General features: G+C 41.9%; 36 non-coding genes across 36 annotated transcripts; all 36 read right to left on the bottom strand.

Annotated features, from left to right (window-relative positions):
* Window positions 1-1,058: 1,058 nt before the first annotated feature.
* TRNAT-CGU (transfer RNA threonine (anticodon CGU)) lies at window positions 1,059-1,131 on the bottom strand. Its single transcript has one exon. It is a non-coding gene; the product is annotated as a tRNA-Thr (tRNA).
* A 385-nt stretch (window positions 1,132-1,516) lies between these two features.
* Window positions 1,517-1,589, bottom strand: TRNAT-CGU (transfer RNA threonine (anticodon CGU)). Its single transcript has one exon. It is a non-coding gene; the product is annotated as a tRNA-Thr (tRNA).
* Window positions 1,590-1,973: 384 nt separating this feature from the next.
* Window positions 1,974-2,046, bottom strand: TRNAT-CGU (transfer RNA threonine (anticodon CGU)). Its single transcript has one exon. It is a non-coding gene; the product is annotated as a tRNA-Thr (tRNA).
* Window positions 2,047-2,887: 841 nt separating this feature from the next.
* Window positions 2,888-2,960, bottom strand: TRNAT-CGU (transfer RNA threonine (anticodon CGU)). Its single transcript has one exon. It is a non-coding gene; the product is annotated as a tRNA-Thr (tRNA).
* A 384-nt stretch (window positions 2,961-3,344) lies between these two features.
* TRNAT-CGU (transfer RNA threonine (anticodon CGU)) lies at window positions 3,345-3,417 on the bottom strand. Its single transcript has one exon. It is a non-coding gene; the product is annotated as a tRNA-Thr (tRNA).
* A 385-nt stretch (window positions 3,418-3,802) lies between these two features.
* Window positions 3,803-3,875, bottom strand: TRNAT-CGU (transfer RNA threonine (anticodon CGU)). The gene has a single exon. It is a non-coding gene; the product is annotated as a tRNA-Thr (tRNA).
* Window positions 3,876-4,261: 386 nt separating this feature from the next.
* Window positions 4,262-4,334, bottom strand: TRNAT-CGU (transfer RNA threonine (anticodon CGU)). The gene has a single exon. It is a non-coding gene; the product is annotated as a tRNA-Thr (tRNA).
* Window positions 4,335-4,721: 387 nt separating this feature from the next.
* TRNAT-CGU (transfer RNA threonine (anticodon CGU)) lies at window positions 4,722-4,794 on the bottom strand. Its single transcript has one exon. It is a non-coding gene; the product is annotated as a tRNA-Thr (tRNA).
* Window positions 4,795-5,179: 385 nt separating this feature from the next.
* TRNAT-CGU (transfer RNA threonine (anticodon CGU)) lies at window positions 5,180-5,252 on the bottom strand. Its single transcript has one exon. It is a non-coding gene; the product is annotated as a tRNA-Thr (tRNA).
* Window positions 5,253-5,637: 385 nt separating this feature from the next.
* Window positions 5,638-5,710, bottom strand: TRNAT-CGU (transfer RNA threonine (anticodon CGU)). The gene has a single exon. It is a non-coding gene; the product is annotated as a tRNA-Thr (tRNA).
* A 386-nt stretch (window positions 5,711-6,096) lies between these two features.
* On the bottom strand, window positions 6,097-6,169 carry TRNAT-CGU (transfer RNA threonine (anticodon CGU)). The gene has a single exon. It is a non-coding gene; the product is annotated as a tRNA-Thr (tRNA).
* A 384-nt stretch (window positions 6,170-6,553) lies between these two features.
* Window positions 6,554-6,626, bottom strand: TRNAT-CGU (transfer RNA threonine (anticodon CGU)). Its single transcript has one exon. It is a non-coding gene; the product is annotated as a tRNA-Thr (tRNA).
* Window positions 6,627-7,010: 384 nt separating this feature from the next.
* Window positions 7,011-7,083, bottom strand: TRNAT-CGU (transfer RNA threonine (anticodon CGU)). The gene has a single exon. It is a non-coding gene; the product is annotated as a tRNA-Thr (tRNA).
* Window positions 7,084-7,468: 385 nt separating this feature from the next.
* Window positions 7,469-7,541, bottom strand: TRNAT-CGU (transfer RNA threonine (anticodon CGU)). The gene has a single exon. It is a non-coding gene; the product is annotated as a tRNA-Thr (tRNA).
* A 386-nt stretch (window positions 7,542-7,927) lies between these two features.
* On the bottom strand, window positions 7,928-8,000 carry TRNAT-CGU (transfer RNA threonine (anticodon CGU)). Its single transcript has one exon. It is a non-coding gene; the product is annotated as a tRNA-Thr (tRNA).
* Window positions 8,001-8,384: 384 nt separating this feature from the next.
* TRNAT-CGU (transfer RNA threonine (anticodon CGU)) lies at window positions 8,385-8,457 on the bottom strand. The gene has a single exon. It is a non-coding gene; the product is annotated as a tRNA-Thr (tRNA).
* A 383-nt stretch (window positions 8,458-8,840) lies between these two features.
* Window positions 8,841-8,913, bottom strand: TRNAT-CGU (transfer RNA threonine (anticodon CGU)). The gene has a single exon. It is a non-coding gene; the product is annotated as a tRNA-Thr (tRNA).
* Window positions 8,914-9,297: 384 nt separating this feature from the next.
* On the bottom strand, window positions 9,298-9,370 carry TRNAT-CGU (transfer RNA threonine (anticodon CGU)). Its single transcript has one exon. It is a non-coding gene; the product is annotated as a tRNA-Thr (tRNA).
* A 385-nt stretch (window positions 9,371-9,755) lies between these two features.
* On the bottom strand, window positions 9,756-9,828 carry TRNAT-CGU (transfer RNA threonine (anticodon CGU)). Its single transcript has one exon. It is a non-coding gene; the product is annotated as a tRNA-Thr (tRNA).
* Window positions 9,829-10,213: 385 nt separating this feature from the next.
* Window positions 10,214-10,286, bottom strand: TRNAT-CGU (transfer RNA threonine (anticodon CGU)). Its single transcript has one exon. It is a non-coding gene; the product is annotated as a tRNA-Thr (tRNA).
* Window positions 10,287-10,671: 385 nt separating this feature from the next.
* TRNAT-CGU (transfer RNA threonine (anticodon CGU)) lies at window positions 10,672-10,744 on the bottom strand. Its single transcript has one exon. It is a non-coding gene; the product is annotated as a tRNA-Thr (tRNA).
* Window positions 10,745-11,131: 387 nt separating this feature from the next.
* TRNAT-CGU (transfer RNA threonine (anticodon CGU)) lies at window positions 11,132-11,204 on the bottom strand. The gene has a single exon. It is a non-coding gene; the product is annotated as a tRNA-Thr (tRNA).
* A 383-nt stretch (window positions 11,205-11,587) lies between these two features.
* TRNAT-CGU (transfer RNA threonine (anticodon CGU)) lies at window positions 11,588-11,660 on the bottom strand. Its single transcript has one exon. It is a non-coding gene; the product is annotated as a tRNA-Thr (tRNA).
* A 373-nt stretch (window positions 11,661-12,033) lies between these two features.
* Window positions 12,034-12,106, bottom strand: TRNAT-CGU (transfer RNA threonine (anticodon CGU)). Its single transcript has one exon. It is a non-coding gene; the product is annotated as a tRNA-Thr (tRNA).
* A 384-nt stretch (window positions 12,107-12,490) lies between these two features.
* Window positions 12,491-12,563, bottom strand: TRNAT-CGU (transfer RNA threonine (anticodon CGU)). The gene has a single exon. It is a non-coding gene; the product is annotated as a tRNA-Thr (tRNA).
* A 384-nt stretch (window positions 12,564-12,947) lies between these two features.
* TRNAT-CGU (transfer RNA threonine (anticodon CGU)) lies at window positions 12,948-13,020 on the bottom strand. The gene has a single exon. It is a non-coding gene; the product is annotated as a tRNA-Thr (tRNA).
* Window positions 13,021-13,405: 385 nt separating this feature from the next.
* On the bottom strand, window positions 13,406-13,478 carry TRNAT-CGU (transfer RNA threonine (anticodon CGU)). Its single transcript has one exon. It is a non-coding gene; the product is annotated as a tRNA-Thr (tRNA).
* Window positions 13,479-13,865: 387 nt separating this feature from the next.
* On the bottom strand, window positions 13,866-13,938 carry TRNAT-CGU (transfer RNA threonine (anticodon CGU)). Its single transcript has one exon. It is a non-coding gene; the product is annotated as a tRNA-Thr (tRNA).
* Window positions 13,939-14,324: 386 nt separating this feature from the next.
* TRNAT-CGU (transfer RNA threonine (anticodon CGU)) lies at window positions 14,325-14,397 on the bottom strand. The gene has a single exon. It is a non-coding gene; the product is annotated as a tRNA-Thr (tRNA).
* Window positions 14,398-14,781: 384 nt separating this feature from the next.
* TRNAT-CGU (transfer RNA threonine (anticodon CGU)) lies at window positions 14,782-14,854 on the bottom strand. Its single transcript has one exon. It is a non-coding gene; the product is annotated as a tRNA-Thr (tRNA).
* A 386-nt stretch (window positions 14,855-15,240) lies between these two features.
* TRNAT-CGU (transfer RNA threonine (anticodon CGU)) lies at window positions 15,241-15,313 on the bottom strand. The gene has a single exon. It is a non-coding gene; the product is annotated as a tRNA-Thr (tRNA).
* A 383-nt stretch (window positions 15,314-15,696) lies between these two features.
* TRNAT-CGU (transfer RNA threonine (anticodon CGU)) lies at window positions 15,697-15,769 on the bottom strand. The gene has a single exon. It is a non-coding gene; the product is annotated as a tRNA-Thr (tRNA).
* Window positions 15,770-16,153: 384 nt separating this feature from the next.
* On the bottom strand, window positions 16,154-16,226 carry TRNAT-CGU (transfer RNA threonine (anticodon CGU)). Its single transcript has one exon. It is a non-coding gene; the product is annotated as a tRNA-Thr (tRNA).
* A 385-nt stretch (window positions 16,227-16,611) lies between these two features.
* Window positions 16,612-16,684, bottom strand: TRNAT-CGU (transfer RNA threonine (anticodon CGU)). The gene has a single exon. It is a non-coding gene; the product is annotated as a tRNA-Thr (tRNA).
* Window positions 16,685-17,070: 386 nt separating this feature from the next.
* On the bottom strand, window positions 17,071-17,143 carry TRNAT-CGU (transfer RNA threonine (anticodon CGU)). The gene has a single exon. It is a non-coding gene; the product is annotated as a tRNA-Thr (tRNA).
* A 385-nt stretch (window positions 17,144-17,528) lies between these two features.
* Window positions 17,529-17,601, bottom strand: TRNAT-CGU (transfer RNA threonine (anticodon CGU)). The gene has a single exon. It is a non-coding gene; the product is annotated as a tRNA-Thr (tRNA).
* Window positions 17,602-17,910: the final 309 nt, after the last annotated feature.

The following is a 17,910-nucleotide window of genomic DNA, read 5'->3' as shown; positions in this document are numbered from 1 at the left end:
CGGCAACGACGCTCGATGCCATGTTACCCAACGTCACCGACGAAGAAAACCTCGATGTGAGCGAGTACCTTCAACGCGCTGAAGAAGCGCGGCAACTTGCGCGTCTCCGTATCAAGAATCAACAGACGACCGACAGCCACCGTTACAGCCTTCAACGACGCTTCGTGGAATACCAGCCCGGTGAACGTGTTTGGGTGTGGACGCCGATACGCCGACGTGGACTAAGTGAAAAGCTTCTGCGATGGTACTTCGGACCGTACAAGGTGGTTCGACGTCTCGGCCCACTTGACTACGAGGTTATCCCCGACGGCTTCACGAACTCTCAACAACGCCCATCGCGACCTGAAGTCGTCCATGTCGCGCGCCTCAAGCCGTTTCATGCGCGTTAACAAACTGAAAAAGTGTTTTTGTATTATTGTTGTATTTTTATTTATTCATTGTACTTTCTTGCATTATTATTGTACCTTCATCTTTAGTTAAAGCATCGAGACAATGCCATTTTTCAGAGGGGCAATGCCACATACCATTTCCCAAGTTTTTGTTATCGTCCCAAAACACCACACGATTCTCAGCGCAAACCGCGCCTGCAGTTTTCGAGAAGGTTCCCGACTGTAGTAGATCATTTCGATAAGATCACGCCCACTGCGCGAACGGTACAGATTGTTCTGGAACCTACACCACCGCCAGCGACAACGCTGGAACATTCGATGGCAAGAGTATAAATGCCGACGCATTCGCCGCTTGTCAGTTGTTGATCGAAGGCCGACGCTCCGTTCACCGCTATCAGTCCGAGAATGCTATCTGTGCGAGACTGCTGCTGTAATTTGACTTTCCATTTACCGGGCACAGGTTCGCCCAAATAAACAGTTAAATCCCAATACGAAGTCTCCTGTCTTCGGCCACGTCACGACCCCATGACAATATATATATATATATATATATATATATATATATATAATGAGATATAACAGACAGTAATGCCAAGGAATGTACAGGGGAAGTTAATAAAACCAATGGAATGTAAATAAGAAGAAAGAAAAGTGGATGAAAAAATTACCAACTGTGAGCAGGAATCGAACCTACGACCTTCGAATTACGCGTTCGATGCTCTAACCACTGAGCTATCACAGCGGCCCTCCCTCCATCCACTTTTTTTTTTGGGTTTATCTGTGAATTTAGAAGTAGGAGTGACAGTCAGCGCCATCTATAAGCCAAACAACGAGTGTGAAACACTCTTATGCGCATGTTTGGCGCCACGTAGCACGTGAACTTATTATGAGCGTGCAGCTGATTAATTGTCCCTCTTATACAACCTAAACACACCAAGTCTGCCAGTACGAGACCCTCGTTCAATGAAATAAGGGAAAGAAGTGTATACCTAAGGGCTCGTTTTTCCGTGTTTTAACACAATATTAATGAGATATAACAGACAGTAATGCCAAGGAATGTACAGGGGAAGTTAATAAAACCAATGGAATGTAAATAAGAAGAAAGAAAAGTGGATGAAAAAATTACCAACTGTGAGCAGGAATCGAACCTACGACCTTCGAATTACGCGTTCGATGCTCTAACCACTGAGCTATCACAGCGGCCCTCCCTCCATCCACTTTTTTTTTGGGTTTATCTGTGAATTTAGAAGTAGGAGTGACAGTCAGCGCCATCTATAAGCCAAACAACGAGTGTGAAACACTCTTATGCGCATGTTTGGCGCCACGTAGCACGTGAACTTATTATGAGCGTGCAGCTGATTAATTGTCCCTCTTATACAACCTAAACACACCAAGTCTGCCAGTACGAGACCCTCGTTCAATGAAATAAGGGAAAGAAGTGTATACCTAAGGGCTCGTTTTTCCGTGTTTTAACACAATATTAATGAGATATAACAGACAGTAATGCCAAGGAATGTACAGGGGAAGTTAATAAAACCAATGGAATGTAAATAAGAAGAAAGAAAAGTGGATGAAAAAATTACCAACTGTGAGCAGGAATCGAACCTACGACCTTCGAATTACGCGTTCGATGCTCTAACCACTGAGCTATCACAGCGGCCCTCCCTCCATCCACTTTTTTTTTGGGTTTATCTGTGAATTTAGAAGTAGGAGTGACAGTCAGCGCCATCTATAAGCCAAACAACGAGTGTGAAACACTCTTATGCGCATGTTTGGCGCCACGTAGCACGTGAACTTATTATGAGCGTGCAGCTGATTAATTGTCCCTCTTATACAACCTAAACACACCAAGTCTGCCAGTACGAGACCCTCGTTCAATGAAATAAGGGAAAGAAGTGTATACCTAAGGGCTCGTTTTTCCGTGTTTTAACACAATATTAATGAGATATAACAGACAGTAATGCCAAGGAATGTACAGGGGAAGTTAATAAAACCAATGGAATGTAAATAAGAAGAAAGAAAAGTGGATGAAAAAATTACCAACTGTGAGCAGGAATCGAACCTACGACCTTCAAATTACGCGTTCGATGCTCTAACCACTGAGCTATCACAGCGGCCCTCCCTCCATCCACTTTTTTTTTGGGTTTATCTGTGAATTTAGAAGTAGGAGTGACAGTCAGCGCCATCTATAAGCCAAACAACGAGTGTGAAACACTCTTATGCGCATGTTTGGCGCCACGTAGCACGTGAACTTATTATGAGCGTGCAGCTGATTAATTGTCCCTCTTATACAACCTAAACACACCAAGTCTGCCAGTACGAGACCCTCGTTCAATGAAATAAGGGAAAGAAGTGTATACCTAAGGGCTCGTTTTTCCGTGTTTTAACACAATATTAATGAGATATAACAGACAGTAATGCCAAGGAATGTACAGGGGAAGTTAATAAAACCAATGGAATGTAAATAAGAAGAAAGAAAAGTGGATGAAAAAATTACCAACTGTGAGCAGGAATCGAACCTACGACCTTCGAATTACGCGTTCGATGCTCTAACCACTGAGCTATCACAGCGGCCCTCCCTCCATCCACTTTTTTTTTGGGTTTATCTGTGAATTTAGAAGTAGGAGTGACAGTCAGCGCCATCTATAAGCCAAACAACGAGTGTGAAACACTCTTATGCGCATGTTTGGCGCCACGTAGCACGTGAACTTATTATGAGCGTGCAGCTGATTAATTGTCCCTCTTATACAACCTAAACACACCAAGTCTGCCAGTACGAGACCCTCGTTCAATGAAATAAGGGAAAGAAGTGTATACCTAAGGGCTCGTTTTTCCGTGTTTTAACACAATATTAATGAGATATAACAGACAGTAATGCCAAGGAATGTACAGGGGAAGTTAATAAAACCAATGGAATGTAAATAAGAAGAAAGAAAAGTGGATGAAAAAATTACCAACTGTGAGCAGGAATCGAACCTACGACCTTCGAATTACGCGTTCGATGCTCTAACCACTGAGCTATCACAGCGGCCCTCCCTCCATCCACTTTTTTTTTTGGGTTTATCTGTGAATTTAGAAGTAGGAGTGACAGTCAGCGCCATCTATAAGCCAAACAACGAGTGTGAAACACTCTTATGCGCATGTTTGGCGCCACGTAGCACGTGAACTTATTATGAGCGTGCCGCTGATTAATTGTCCCTCTTATACAACCTAAACACACCAAGTCTGCCAGTACGAGACCCTCGTTCAATGAAATAAGGGAAAGAAGTGTATACCTAAGGGCTCGTTTTTCCGTGTTTTAACACAATATTAATGAGATATAACAGACAGTAATGCCAAGGAATGTACAGGGGAAGTTAATAAAACCAATGGAATGTAAATAAGAAGAAAGAAAAGTGGATGAAAAAATTACCAACTGTGAGCAGGAATCGAACCTACGACCTTCGAATTACGCGTTCGATGCTCTAACCACTGAGCTATCACAGCGGCCCTCCCTCCATCCACTTTTTTTTTTTGGGTTTATCTGTGAATTTAGAAGTAGGAGTGACAGTCAGCGCCATCTATAAGCCAAACAACGAGTGTGAAACACTCTTATGCGCATGTTTGGCGCCACGTAGCACGTGAACTTATTATGAGCGTGCAGCTGATTAATTGTCCCTCTTATACAACCTAAACACACCAAGTCTGCCAGTACGAGACCCTCGTTCAATGAAATAAGGGAAAGAAGTGTATACCTAAGGGCTCGTTTTTCCGTGTTTTAACACAATATTAATGAGATATAACAGACAGTAATGCCAAGGAATGTACAGGGGAAGTTAATAAAACCAATGGAATGTAAATAAGAAGAAAGAAAAGTGGATGAAAAAATTACCAACTGTGAGCAGGAATCGAACCTACGACCTTCGAATTACGCGTTCGATGCTCTAACCACTGAGCTATCACAGCGGCCCTCCCTCCATCCACTTTTTTTTTTGGGGGTTTATCTGTGAATTTAGAAGTAGGAGTGACAGTCAGCGCCATCTATAAGCCAAACAACGAGTGTGAAACACTCTTATGCGCATGTTTGGCGCCACGTAGCACGTGAACTTATTATGAGCGTGCAGCTGATTAATTGTCCCTCTTATACAACCTAAACACACCAAGTCTGCCAGTACGAGACCCTCGTTCAATGAAATAAGGGAAAGAAGTGTATACCTAAGGGCTCGTTTTTCCGTGTTTTAACACAATATTAATGAGATATAACAGACAGTAATGCCAAGGAATGTACAGGGGAAGTTAATAAAACCAATGGAATGTAAATAAGAAGAAAGAAAAGTGGATGAAAAAATTACCAACTGTGAGCAGGAATCGAACCTACGACCTTCGAATTACGCGTTCGATGCTCTAACCACTGAGCTATCACAGCGGCCCTCCCTCCATCCACTTTTTTTTTTGGGTTTATCTGTGAATTTAGAAGTAGGAGTGACAGTCAGCGCCATCTATAAGCCAAAGAACGAGTGTGAAACACTCTTATGCGCATGTTTGGCGCCACGTAGCACGTGAACTTATTATGAGCGTGCAGCTGATTAATTGTCCCTCTTATACAACCTAAACACACCAAGTCTGCCAGTACGAGACCCTCGTTCAATGAAATAAGGGAAAGAAGTGTATACCTAAGGGCTCGTTTTTCCGTGTTTTAACACAATATTAATGAGATATAACAGACAGTAATGCCAAGGAATGTACAGGGGAAGTTAATAAAACCAATGGAATGTAAATAAGAAGAAAGAAAAGTGGATGAAAAAATTACCAACTGTGAGCAGGAATCGAACCTACGACCTTCGAATTACGCGTTCGATGCTCTAACCACTGAGCTATCACAGCGGCCCTCCCTCCATCCACTTTTTTTTTTGGGTTTATCTGTGAATTTAGAAGTAGGAGTGACAGTCAGCGCCATCTATAAGCCAAACAACGAGTGTGAAACACTCTTATGCGCATGTTTGGCGCCACGTAGCACGTGAACTTATTATGAGCGTGCAGCTGATTAATTGTCCCTCTTATACAACCTAAACACACCAAGTCTGTTAGTACGAGACCCTCGTTCAATGAAATAAGGGAAAGAAGTGTATACCTAAGGGCTCGTTTTTCCGTGTTTTAACACAATATTAATGAGATATAACAGACAGTAATGCCAAGGAATGTACAGGGGAAGTTAATAAAACCAATGGAATGTAAATAAGAAGAAAGAAAAGTGGATGAAAAAATTACCAACTGTGAGCAGGAATCGAACCTACGACCTTCGAATTACGCGTTCGATGCTCTAACCACTGAGCTATCACAGCGGCCCTCCCTCCATCCACTTTTTTTTTTGGGGTTTATCTGTGAATTTAGAAGTAGGAGTGACAGTCAGCGCCATCTATAAGCCAAACAACGAGTGTGAAACACTCTTATGCGCATGTTTGGCGCCACGTAGCACGTGAACTTATTATGAGCGTGCAGCTGATTAATTGTCCCTCTTATACAACCTAAACACACCAAGTCTGCCAGTACGAGACCCTCGTTCAATGAAATAAGGGAAAGAAGTGTATACCTAAGGGCTCGTTTTTCCGTGTTTTAACACAATATTAATGAGATATAACAGACAGTAATGCCAAGGAATGTACAGGGGAAGTTAATAAAACCAATGGAATGTAAATAAGAAGAAAGAAAAGTGGATGAAAAAATTACCAACTGTGAGCAGGAATCGAACCTACGACCTTCGAATTACGCGTTCGATGCTCTAACCACTGAGCTATCACAGCGGCCCTCCCTCCATCCACTTTTTTTTGGGGTTTATCTGTGAATTTAGAAGTAGGAGTGACAGTCAGCGCCATCTATAAGCCAAACAACGAGTGTGAAACACTCTTATGCGCATGTTTGGCGCCACGTAGCACGTGAACTTATTATGAGCGTGCAGCTGATTAATTGTCCCTCTTATACAACCTAAACACACCAAGTCTGCCAGTACGAGACCCTCGTTCAATGAAATAAGGGAAAGAAGTGTATACCTAAGGGCTCGTTTTTCCGTGTTTTAACACAATATTAATGAGATATAACAGACAGTAATGCCAAGGAATGTACAGGGGAAGTTAATAAAACCAATGGAATGTAAATAAGAAGAAAGAAAAGTGGATGAAAAAATTACCAACTGTGAGCAGGAATCGAACCTACGACCTTCGAATTACGCGTTCGATGCTCTAACCACTGAGCTATCACAGCGGCCCTCCCTCCATCCACTTTTTTTTTGGGTTTATCTGTGAATTTAGAAGTAGGAGTGACAGTCAGCGCCATCTATAAGCCAAAGAACGAGTGTGAAACACTCTTATGCGCATGTTTGGCGCCACGTAGCACGTGAACTTATTATGAGCGTGCAGCTGATTAATTGTCCCTCTTATACAACCTAAACACACCAAGTCTGCCAGTACGAGACCCTCGTTCAATGAAATAAGGGAAAGAAGTGTATACCTAAGGGCTCGTTTTTCCGTGTTTTAACACAATATTAATGAGATATAACAGACAGTAATGCCAAGGAATGTACAGGGGAAGTTAATAAAACCAATGGAATGTAAATAAGAAGAAAGAAAAGTGGATGAAAAAATTACCAACTGTGAGCAGGAATCGAACCTACGACCTTCGAATTACGCGTTCGATGCTCTAACCACTGAGCTATCACAGCGGCCCTCCCTCCATCCACTTTTTTTTTTGGGTTTATCTGTGAATTTAGAAGTAGGAGTGACAGTCAGCGCCATCTATAAGCCAAACAACGAGTGTGAAACACTCTTATGCGCATGTTTGGCGCCACGTAGCACGTGAACTTATTATGAGCGTGCAGCTGATTAATTGTCCCTCTTATACAACCTAAACACACCAAGTCTGTTAGTACGAGACCCTCGTTCAATGAAATAAGGGAAAGAAGTGTATACCTAAGGGCTCGTTTTTCCGTGTTTTAACACAATATTAATGAGATATAACAGACAGTAATGCCAAGGAATGTACAGGGGAAGTTAATAAAACCAATGGAATGTAAATAAGAAGAAAGAAAAGTGGATGAAAAAATTACCAACTGTGAGCAGGAATCGAACCTACGACCTTCGAATTACGCGTTCGATGCTCTAACCACTGAGCTATCACAGCGGCCCTCCCTCCATCCACTTTTTTTTTTGGGGTTTATCTGTGAATTTAGAAGTAGGAGTGACAGTCAGCGCCATCTATAAGCCAAACAACGAGTGTGAAACACTCTTATGCGCATGTTTGGCGCCACGTAGCACGTGAACTTATTATGAGCGTGCAGCTGATTAATTGTCCCTCTTATACAACCTAAACACACCAAGTCTGCCAGTACGAGACCCTCGTTCAATGAAATAAGGGAAAGAAGTGTATACCTAAGGGCTCGTTTTTCCGTGTTTTAACACAATATTAATGAGATATAACAGACAGTAATGCCAAGGAATGTACAGGGGAAGTTAATAAAACCAATGGAATGTAAATAAGAAGAAAGAAAAGTGGATGAAAAAATTACCAACTGTGAGCAGGAATCGAACCTACGACCTTCGAATTACGCGTTCGATGCTCTAACCACTGAGCTATCACAGCGGCCCTCCCTCCATCCACTTTTTTTTTGGGTTTATCTGTGAATTTAGAAGTAGGAGTGACAGTCAGCGCCATCTATAAGCCAAACAACGAGTGTGAAACACTCTTATGCGCATGTTTGGCGCCACGTAGCACGTGAACTTATTATGAGCGTGCAGCTGATTAATTGTCCCTCTTATACAACCTAAACACACCAAGTCTGCCAGTACGAGACCCTCGTTCAATGAAATAAGGGAAAGAAGTGTATACCTAAGGGCTCGTTTTTCCGTGTTTTAACACAATATTAATGAGATATAACAGACAGTAATGCCAAGGAATGTACAGGGGAAGTTAATAAAACCAATGGAATGTAAATAAGAAGAAAGAAAAGTGGATGAAAAAATTACCAACTGTGAGCAGGAATCGAACCTACGACCTTCGAATTACGCGTTCGATGCTCTAACCACTGAGCTATCACAGCGGCCCTCCCTCCATCCACTTTTTTTTGGGTTTATCTGTGAATTTAGAAGTAGGAGTGACAGTCAGCGCCATCTATAAGCCAAACAACGAGTGTGAAACACTCTTATGCGCATGTTTGGCGCCACGTAGCACGTGAACTTATTATGAGCGTGCAGCTGATTAATTGTCCCTCTTATACAACCTAAACACACCAAGTCTGCCAGTACGAGACCCTCGTTCAATGAAATAAGGGAAAGAAGTGTATACCTAAGGGCTCGTTTTTCCGTGTTTTAACACAATATTATTGAGATATAACAGACAGTAATGCCAAGGAATGTACAGGGGAAGTTAATAAAACCAATGGAATGTAAATAAGAAGAAAGAAAAGTGGATGAAAAAATTACCAACTGTGAGCAGGAATCGAACCTACGACCTTCGAATTACGCGTTCGATGCTCTAACCACTGAGCTATCACAGCGGCCCTCCCTCCATCCACTTTTTTTTTGGGTTTATCTGTGAATTTAGAAGTAGGAGTGACAGTCAGCGCCATCTATAAGCCAAACAACGAGTGTGAAACACTCTTATGCGCATGTTTGGCGCCACGTAGCACGTGAACTTATTATGAGCGTGCAGCTGATTAATTGTCCCTCTTATACAACCTAAACACACCAAGTCTGCCAGTACGAGACCCTCGTTCAATGAAATAAGGGAAAGAAGTGTATACCTAAGGGCTCGTTTTTCCGTGTTTTAACACAATATTAATGAGATATAACAGACAGTAATGCCAAGGAATGTACAGGGGAAGTTAATAAAACCAATGGAATGTAAATAAGAAGAAAGAAAAGTGGATGAAAAAATTACCAACTGTGAGCAGGAATCGAACCTACGACCTTCGAATTACGCGTTCGATGCTCTAACCACTGAGCTATCACAGCGGCCCTCCCTCCATCCACTTTTTTTTTTGGGTTTATCTGTGAATTTAGAAGTAGGAGTGACAGTCAGCGCCATCTATAAGCCAAACAACGAGTGTGAAACACTCTTATGCGCATGTTTGGCGCCACGTAGCACGTGAACTTATTATGAGCGTGCAGCTGATTAATTGTCCCTCTTATACAACCTAAACACACCAAGTCTGCCAGTACGAGACCCTCGTTCAATGAAATAAGGGAAAGAAGTGTATACCTAAGGGCTCGTTTTTCCGTGTTTTAACACAATATTAATGAGATATAACAGACAGTAATGCCAAGGAATGTACAGGGGAAGTTAATAAAACCAATGGAATGTAAATAAGAAGAAAGAAACGTGGATGAAAAAATTACCAACTGTGAGCAGGAATCGAACCTACGACCTTCGAATTACGCGTTCGATGCTCTAACCACTGAGCTATCACAGCGGCCCTCCCTCCATCCACTTTTTTTTTGGGGTTTATCTGTGAATTTAGAAGTAGGAGTGACAGTCAGCGCCATCTATAAGCCAAACAACGAGTGTGAAACACTCTTATGCGCATGTTTGGCGCCACGTAGCACGTGAACTTATTATGAGCGTGCAGCTGATTAATTGTCCCTCTTATACAACCTAAACACACCAAGTCTGCCAGTACGAGACCCTCGTTCAATGAAATAAGGGAAAGAAGTGTATACCTAAGGGCTCGTTTTTCCGTGTTTTAACACAATATTAATGAGATATAACAGACAGTAATGCCAAGGAATGTACAGGGGAAGTTAATAAAACCAATGGAATGTAAATAAGAAGAAAGAAAAGTGGATGAAAAAATTACCAACTGTGAGCAGGAATCGAACCTACGACCTTCGAATTACGCGTTCGATGCTCTAACCACTGAGCTATCACAGCGGCCCTCCCTCCATCCACTTTTTTTTTTGGGTTTATCTGTGAATTTAGAAGTAGGAGTGACAGTCAGCGCCATCTATAAGCCAAACAACGAGTGTGAAACACTCTTATGCGCATGTTTGGCGCCACGTAGCACGTGAACTTATTATGAGCGTGCAGCTGATTAATTGTCCCTCTTATACAACCTAAACACACCAAGTCTGCCAGTACGAGACCCTCGTTCAATGAAATAAGGGAAAGAAGTGTATACCTAAGGGCTCGTTTTTCCGTGTTTTAACACAATATTAATGAGATATAACAGACAGTAATGCCAAGGAATGTACAGGGGAAGTTAATAAAACCAATGGAATGTAAATAAGAAGAAAGAAAAGTGGATGAAAAAATTACCAACTGTGAGCAGGAATCGAACCTACGACCTTCGAATTACGCGTTCGATGCTCTAACCACTGAGCTATCACAGCGGCCCTCCCTCCATCCACTTTTTTTTTTTGGGGTTTATCTGTGAATTTAGAAGTAGGAGTGACAGTCAGCGCCATCTATAAGCCAAACAACGAGTGTGAAACACTCTTATGCGCATGTTTGGCGCCACGTAGCACGTGAACTTATTATGAGCGTGCAGCTGATTAATTGTCCCTCTTATACAACCTAAACACACCAAGTCTGCCAGTACGAGACCCTCGTTCAATGAAATAAGGGAAAGAGGTGTATACCTAAGGGCTCGTTTTTCCGTGTTTTAACACAATAATAATGAGATATAACAGACAGTAATGCCAAGGAATGTACAGGGGAAGTTATTAAAACCAATGGAATGTAAATAAGAAGAAAGAAAAGTGGATGAAAAAATTACCAACTGTGAGCAGGAATCGAACCTACGACCTTCGAATTACGCGTTCGATGCTCTAACCACTGAGCTATCACAGCGGCCCTCCCTCCATCCACTTTTTTTTGGGTTTATCTGTGAATTTAGAAGTAGGAGTGACAGTCAGCGCCATCTATAAGCCAAACAACGAGTGTGAAACACTCTTATGCGCATGTTTGGCGCCACGTAGCACGTGAACTTATTATGAGCGTGCAGCTGATTAATTGTCCCTCTTATACAACCTAAACACACCAAGTCTGCCAGTACGAGACCCTCGTTCAATGAAATAAGGGAAAGAAGTGTATACCTAAGGGCTCGTTTTTCCGTGTTTTAACACAATATTAATGAGATATAACAGACAGTAATGCCAAGGAATGTACAGGGGAAGTTAATAAAACCAATGGAATGTAAATAAGAAGAAAGAAACGTGGATGAAAAAATTACCAACTGTGAGCAGGAATCGAACCTACGACCTTCGAATTACGCGTTCGATGCTCTAACCACTGAGCTATCACAGCGGCCCTCCCTCCATCCACTTTTTTTTGGGTTTATCTGTGAATTTAGAAGTAGGAGTGACAGTCAGCGCCATCTATAAGCCAAACAAACACTCTTATGCGCATGTTTGGCGCCACGTAGCACGTGAACTTATTATGAGCGTGCAGCTGATTAATTGTCCCTCTTATACAACCTAAACACACCAAGTCTGCCAGTACGAGACCCTCGTTCAATGAAATAAGGGAAAGAAGTGTATACCTAAGGGCTCGTTTTTCTGTGTTTTAACACAATATTAATGAGATATAACAGACAGTAATGCCAAGGAATGTACAGGGGAAGTTAATAAAACCAATGGAATGTAAATAAGAAGAAAGAAAAGTGGATGAAAAAATTACCAACTGTGAGCAGGAATCGAACCTACGACCTTCGAATTACGCGTTCGATGCTCTAACCACTGAGCTATCACAGCGGCCCTCCCTCCATCCACTTTTTTTTTGGGTTTATCTGTGAATTTAGAAGTAGGAGTGACAGTCAGCGCCATCTATAAGCCAAACAACGAGTGTGAAACACTCTTATGCGCATGTTTGGCGCCACGTAGCACGTGAACTTATTATGAGCGTGCAGCTGATTAATTGTCCCTCTTATACAACCTAAACACACCAAGTCTGCCAGTACGAGACCCTCGTTCAATGAAATAAGGGAAAGAAGTGTATACCTAAGGGCTCGTTTTTCCGTGTTTTAACACAATATTAATGAGATATAACAGACAGTAATGCCAAGGAATGTACAGGGGAAGTTAATAAAACCAATGGAATGTAAATAAGAAGAAAGAAAAGTGGATGAAAAAATTACCAACTGTGAGCAGGAATCGAACCTACGACCTTCGAATTACGCGTTCGATGCTCTAACCACTGAGCTATCACAGCGGCCCTCCCTCCATCCACTTTTTTTTTGGGTTTATCTGTGAATTTAGAAGTAGGAGTGACAGTCAGCGCCATCTATAAGCCAAACAACGAGTGTGAAACACTCTTATGCGCATGTTTGGCGCCACGTAGCACGTGAACTTATTATGAGCGTGCAGCTGATTAATTGTCCCTCTTATACAACCTAAACACACCAAGTCTGCCAGTACGAGACCCTCGTTCAATGAAATAAGGGAAAGAAGTGTATACCTAAGGGCTCGTTTTTCCGTGTTTTAACACAATATTAATGAGATATAACAGACAGTAATGCCAAGGAATGTACAGGGGAAGTTAATAAAACCAATGGAATGTAAATAAGAAGAAAGAAAAATGGATGAAAAAATTACCAACTGTGAGCAGGAATCGAACCTACGACCTTCGAATTACGCGTTCGATGCTCTAACCACTGAGCTATCACAGCGGCCCTCCCTCCATCCACTTTTTTTTTTGGGTTTATCTGTGAATTTAGAAGTAGGAGTGACAGTCAGCGCCATCTATAAGCCAAACAACGAGTGTGAAACACTCTTATGCGCATGTTTGGCGCCACGTAGCACGTGAACTTATTATGAGCGTGCAGCTGATTAATTGTCCCTCTTATACAACCTAAACACACCAAGTCTGCCAGTACGAGACCCTCGTTCAATGAAATAAGGGAAAGAAGTGTATACCTAAGGGCTCGTTTTTCCGTGTTTTAACACAATATTAATGAGATATAACAGACAGTAATGCCAAGGAATGTACAGGGGAAGTTAATAAAACCAATGGAATGTAAATAAGAAGAAAGAAAAGTGGATGAAAAAATTACCAACTGTGAGCAGGAATCGAACCTACGACCTTCGAATTACGCGTTCGATGCTCTAACCACTGAGCTATCACAGCGGCCCTCCCTCCATCCACTTTTTTTTTTGGGGGTTTATCTGTGAATTTAGAAGTAGGAGTGACAGTCAGCGCCATCTATAAGCCAAACAACGAGTGTGAAACACTCTTATGCGCATGTTTGGCGCCACGTAGCACGTGAACTTATTATGAGCGTGCAGCTGATTAATTGTCCCTCTTATACAACCTAAACACACCAAGTCTGCCAGTACGAGACCCTCGTTCAATGAAATAAGGGAAAGAAGTGTATACCTAAGGGCTCGTTTTTCCGTGTTTTAACACAATATTAATGAGATATAACAGACAGTAATGCCAAGGAATGTACAGGGGAAGTTAATAAAACCAATGGAATGTAAATAAGAAGAAAGAAAAGTGGATGAAAAAATTACCAACTGTGAGCAGGAATCGAACCTACGACCTTCGAATTACGCGTTCGATGCTCTAACCACTGAGCTATCACAGCGGCCCTCCCTCCATCCACTTTTTTTTTTTGGGTTTATCTGTGAATTTAGAAGTAGGAGTGACAGTCAGCGCCATCTATAAGCCAAAGAACGAGTGTGAAACACTCTTATGCGCATGTTTGGCGCCACGTAGCACGTGAACTTATTATGAGCGTGCAGCTGATTAATTGTCCCTCTTATACAACCTAAACACACCAAGTCTGCCAGTACGAGACCCTCGTTCAATGAAATAAGGGAAAGAAGTGTATACCTAAGGGCTCGTTTTTCCGTGTTTTAACACAATATTAATGAGATATAACAGACAGTAATGCCAAGGAATGTACAGGGGAAGTTAATAAAACCAATGGAATGTAAATAAGAAGAAAGAAAAGTGGATGAAAAAATTACCAACTGTGAGCAGGAATCGAACCTACGACCTTCGAATTACGCGTTCGATGCTCTAACCACTGAGCTATCACAGCGGCCCTCCCTCCATCCACTTTTTTTTTGGGTTTATCTGTGAATTTAGAAGTAGGAGTGACAGTCAGCGCCATCTATAAGCCAAACAACGAGTGTGAAACACTCTTATGCGCATGTTTGGCGCCACGTAGCACGTGAACTTATTATGAGCGTGCAGCTGATTAATTGTCCCTCTTATACAACCTAAACACACCAAGTCTGTTAGTACGAGACCCTCGTTCAATGAAATAAGGGAAAGAAGTGTATACCTAAGGGCTCGTTTTTCCGTGTTTTAACACAATATTAATGAGATATAACAGACAGTAATGCCAAGGAATGTACAGGGGAAGTTAATAAAACCAATGGAATGTAAATAAGAAGAAAGAAAAGTGGATGAAAAAATTACCAACTGTGAGCAGGAATCGAACCTACGACCTTCGAATTACGCGTTCGATGCTCTAACCACTGAGCTATCACAGCGGCCCTCCCTCCATCCACTTTTTTTTTTGGGGTTTATCTGTGAATTTAGAAGTAGGAGTGACAGTCAGCGCCATCTATAAGCCAAACAACGAGTGTGAAACACTCTTATGCGCATGTTTGGCGCCACGTAGCACGTGAACTTATTATGAGCGTGCAGCTGATTAATTGTCCCTCTTATACAACCTAAACACACCAAGTCTGCCAGTACGAGACCCTCGTTCAATGAAATAAGGGAAAGAAGTGTATACCTAAGGGCTCGTTTTTCCGTGTTTTAACACAATATTAATGAGATATAACAGACAGTAATGCCAAGGAATGTACAGGGGAAGTTAATAAAACCAATGGAATGTAAATAAGAAGAAAGAAAAGTGGATGAAAAAATTACCAACTGTGAGCAGGAATCGAACCTACGACCTTCGAATTACGCGTTCGATGCTCTAACCACTGAGCTATCACAGCGGCCCTCCCTCCATCCACTTTTTTTGGGGTTTATCTGTGAATTTAGAAGTAGGAGTGACAGTCAGCGCCATCTATAAGCCAAACAACGAGTGTGAAACACTCTTATGCGCATGTTTGGCGCCACGTAGCACGTGAACTTATTATGAGCGTGCAGCTGATTAATTGTCCCTCTTATACAACCTAAACACACCAAGTCTGCCAGTACGAGACCCTCGTTCAATGAAATAAGGGAAAGAAGTGTATACCTAAGGGCTCGTTTTTCCGTGTTTTAACACAATATTAATGAGATATAACAGACAGTAATGCCAAGGAATGTACAGGGGAAGTTAATAAAACCAATGGAATGTAAATAAGAAGAAAGAAAAGTGGATGAAAAAATTACCAACTGTGAGCAGGAATCGAACCTACGACCTTCGAATTACGCGTTCGATGCTCTAACCACTGAGCTATCACAGCGGCCCTCCCTCCATCCACTTTTTTTTTGGGTTTATCTGTGAATTTAGAAGTAGGAGTGACAGTCAGCGCCATCTATAAGCCAAAGAACGAGTGTGAAACACTCTTATGCGCATGTTTGGCGCCACGTAGCACGTGAACTTATTATGAGCGTGCAGCTGATTAATTGTCCCTCTTATACAACCTAAACACACCAAGTCTGCCAGTACGAGACCCTCGTTCAATGAAATAAGGGAAAGAAGTGTATACCTAAGGGCTCGTTTTTCCGTGTTTTAACACAATATTAATGAGATATAACAGACAGTAATGCCAAGGAATGTACAGGGGAAGTTAATAAAACCAATGGAATGTAAATAAGAAGAAAGAAAAGTGGATGAAAAAATTACCAACTGTGAGCAGGAATCGAACCTACGACCTTCGAATTACGCGTTCGATGCTCTAACCACTGAGCTATCACAGCGGCCCTCCCTCCATCCACTTTTTTTTTTGGGTTTATCTGTGAATTTAGAAGTAGGAGTGACAGTCAGCGCCATCTATAAGCCAAACAACGAGTGTGAAACACTCTTATGCGCATGTTTGGCGCCACGTAGCACGTGAACTTATTATGAGCGTGCAGCTGATTAATTGTCCCTCTTATACAACCTAAACACACCAAGTCTGTTAGTACGAGACCCTCGTTCAATGAAATAAGGGAAAGAAGTGTATACCTAAGGGCTCGTTTTTCCGTGTTTTAACACAATATTAATGAGATATAACAGACAGTAATGCCAAGGAATGTACAGGGGAAGTTAATAAAACCAATGGAATGTAAATAAGAAGAAAGAAAAGTGGATGAAAAAATTACCAACTGTGAGCAGGAATCGAACCTACGACCTTCGAATTACGCGTTCGATGCTCTAACCACTGAGCTATCACAGCGGCCCTCCCTCCATCCACTTTTTTTTTTGGGGTTTATCTGTGAATTTAGAAGTAGGAGTGACAGTCAGCGCCATCTATAAGCCAAACAACGAGTGTGAAACACTCTTATGCGCATGTTTGGCGCCACGTAGCACGTGAACTTATTATGAGCGTGCAGCTGATTAATTGTCCCTCTTATACAACCTAAACACACCAAGTCTGCCAGTACGAGACCCTCGTTCAATGAAATAAGGGAAAGAAGTGTATACCTAAGGGCTCGTTTTTCCGTGTTTTAACACAATATTAATGAGATATAACAGACAGTAATGCCAAGGAATGTACAGGGGAAGTTAATAAAACCAATGGAATGTAAATAAGAAGAAAGAAAAGTGGATGAAAAAATTACCAACTGTGAGCAGGAATCGAACCTACGACCTTCGAATTACGCGTTCGATGCTCTAACCACTGAGCTATCACAGCGGCCCTCCCTCCATCCACTTTTTTTTTTGGGTTTATCTGTGAATTTAGAAGTAGGAGTGACAGTCAGCGCCATCTATAAGCCAAACAACGAGTGTGAAACACTCTTATGCGCATGTTTGGCGCCACGTAGCACGTGAACTTATTATGAGCGTGCAGCTGATTAATTGTCCCTCTTATACAACCTAAACACACCAAGTCTGCCAGTACGAGACCCTCGTTCAATGAAATAAGGGAAAGAAGTGTATACCTAAGGGCTCGTTTTTCCGTGTTTTAACACAATATTAATGAGATATAACAGACAGTAATGCCAAGGAATGTACAGGGGAAGTTAATAAAACCAATGGAATGTAAATAAGAAGAAAGAAAAGTGGATGAAAAAATTACCAACTGTGAGCAGGAATCGAACCTACGACCTTCGAATTACGCGTTCGATGCTCTAACCACTGAGCTATCACAGCGGCCCTCCCTCCATCCACTTTTTTTTGGGTTTATCTGTGAATTTAGAAGTAGGAGTGACAGTCAGCGCCATCTATAAGCCAAACAACGAGTGTGAAACACTCTTATGCGCATGTTTGGCGCCACGTAGCACGTGAACTTATTATGAGCGTGCAGCTGATTAATTGTCCCTCTTATACAACCTAAACACACCAAGTCTGCCAGTACGAGACCCTCGTTCAATGAAATAAGGGAAAGAAGTGTATACCTAAGGGCTCGTTTTTCCGTGTTTTAACACAATATTATTGAGATATAACAGACAGTAATGCCAA

The sequence above is a fragment of the Rhipicephalus microplus genome, unplaced genomic scaffold (genome assembly GCF_043290135.1).
Source record: "Rhipicephalus microplus isolate Deutch F79 unplaced genomic scaffold, USDA_Rmic scaffold_15, whole genome shotgun sequence".
In the NCBI taxonomy this organism is placed as follows: Eukaryota; Metazoa; Arthropoda; class Arachnida; order Ixodida; family Ixodidae; genus Rhipicephalus; species Rhipicephalus microplus.
The sequence above is the reverse complement of the archived record's forward strand: the minus strand, read 5'-3'. Positions and strand labels throughout refer to the sequence as shown.